Genomic DNA, 2,295 nt, shown 5'->3' with positions numbered 1-2,295 from the left:
GCGGGGCTGAGGCCCAGGCGTCTGGAGCGGGAGCCACGGGCGCCGGGACCGGGACATGAACGTGCCGGCTCCCGGGCTGAGGCTGAGACCCAGTTCCTGCCCAGGCCCCCACTGCTGCCTGAGGGAGCAGGGTGGGCAGCTCTCTCCCGGGGTCAAGCGGAGCCCCTGCTAATGGCAGGGACAAACCAGGATTTCAGCCCCGAAGGAGGACAGGAAAGGTCCATATTGCCCCCTTTTCACCCGTGGCCCTGTTCCCTACTGGCCTCCTGGGACCTTTGCCCCAGCGCCACCCTTGGAAGCCACCCTCCCCGGGATCCTGCACCCAGCAGTGAAAGGCCTGGGCCCTCTACCCTGCCCACCCCTCACTGTCCCCATCCGCAAGCATGGTCATGTTTGGAGCTGTGCCCCCTTCCTGCTCCCTCTCCCTCTCCCTCTCCCTCTCCCTCCCTCTTTCCCCTCCTCCCTCCCCCCCTCCAGGCAAGGAGGCACAAAAGAGAAGTTTGAGTCAACTGACCTGTGTAGTGCTCACAGCTTTTTTGTAGAATGGAGAAATGGCGTTTCTCTGAGACCAGGCCCTGGGGGGGAGGGGGGGTTCTAGGGTGTTAAAACAAGATGAGTTTCCTCTAGGGAAGGGCTGCTAGTACTAGGAAGAGGGGAAAAGGCCCACTTACTGAGAGAGCATCCCACATGGCCCAGGGGTCAGCCCAGCCCGTATGCCCACGCGTGCACACGCATGCACACTCACATACTGGAGCTGGTTTCACTCAGGGCGGGGAGACTCAAGAAGGGGCTGGTTCCCTTTAGTTCCCTTTCTCTGGGGGTCACTCAGGGGTGTGTCTTTGGCTGCTGACTCGGCTCTGTGCTGGGCCCTGGCCTGCCTGGCCTGTGCTCCCCACACTTGGCAAGGGACAGAATTCCCTGGAGGCAGTGGGTGAGCAGACCGCACCAATACACGTCCGCATGTCCCTGCCAGGTGTGGCCCCGCGCCCCCCCCCAGCCCATTCGCTCCGCTGCCTCTGCACTGGCTCCCACTTCTGCCCCCAGCCCCCGCCCCCACAGTCTGCTCCGCCCCACAGCAAAAGGGACCCTTCCCTACGCTGGATCGCACACCTCCTCTGCTTGGCAGCCCCTAAAAACGGGGCTCCCTGTTTCCTTCAAGGACAAAGGCAAAGCCACTGGCCACCCTTTGACACCCTCCTGCCCTTTCCCGGCCTCAGCCGTGCACTCAGTGCGCCCTACCACCCTGGCCTCCTCACTGCTGCTCAAACCTTGGGCCCAGCGGAGCCCTCCCCGCCTCAGAGCCCTGGCGCTGGCCCTTCCTCCTTTCCAGAGGTCTCTCTGCTAGAACCCTTTTTGCATGGCCATCTCCTCTTCATTCTGATTTCTATCACTTTGTCCCCCGTCTCTAGCTAATCCCCTGTCATTTTTTTTTCCCCCCTCGGGACACCATAGCCAGCCCACAGGGGCCGGGGAGCCATGGAGCAAGGCCTCTGTTCACAATCCTCCCTTGGCGAGAGGAGAGCTCCCGCTGTGCGACTCTACAGGCCCTCTGGCGACAAAGGCACTGCTCTCGCCCCTCTGGGTTGCCAGGGCCCCATCGTAGAGGGCACGCATGAGGAGAGGGCGGGGTGGGGGGTGAAGACAGGCAGGATTCCCTCCTCGCCCTCGGAATCCTGGGAGTGTGCAGCTAGAAGGGACCCTGATCATCTAACACGGCATTTCTAGGCCCCGCCTGGCTCTCGGATTGTAGAACTTTCTCAGGAGCCCGTGTCTTCCAGATTGAGGTGAAGAAACTGAGGCACTGGGCAGGGAGGCTAGCGCCCAAGATCACGTGGCCAGTCAGGCCATGCAGAGCTGGAAGCCCGAAGCTCTTTCCAGCACCCCCAGGCTGCATCCCTGGTTCCTGGAAAATCCCAACACCCCTCCCACCCCTGCTGCAGACACCGGGCCCAGGACTAGTGTTGGCCTGGGGCCCGCCTGTCTCAGCCCAAGTCATGGGGGTGGGGGGGGACAGAAACTGCTGGGAACCTCTGGTTCTGCCGAGCCCCCTGCAGGCTGGCTCTGCTCCACGGGGGTTCCTTCAAGGTCCCTGTGATGGCCGGGTACCCCGGAGTAGACCGAGTGGGCAGCAAGAGTCTACCCCCAGGTGCCCCACCAGGGGCTGGCGGAGGACAGGACTCCACCTTCCTGCCTAGGTGGGGAGGAGTGGTAGGGAGCCCCTTGCTCCCCCACCCTGGCGGCTAATGGGAACCAGATGGCAGGATGTTTAGTCAGCGCCTGGGGGAGTGGGGAGGG

The sequence above is a fragment of the Tupaia chinensis genome, unplaced genomic scaffold (genome assembly GCF_000334495.1).
Source record: "Tupaia chinensis unplaced genomic scaffold, TupChi_1.0 Scaffold144326_1, whole genome shotgun sequence".
NCBI lineage: Eukaryota > Metazoa > Chordata > Mammalia > Scandentia > Tupaiidae > Tupaia > Tupaia belangeri.
Note: the sequence above shows the minus strand (reverse complement) of the source record.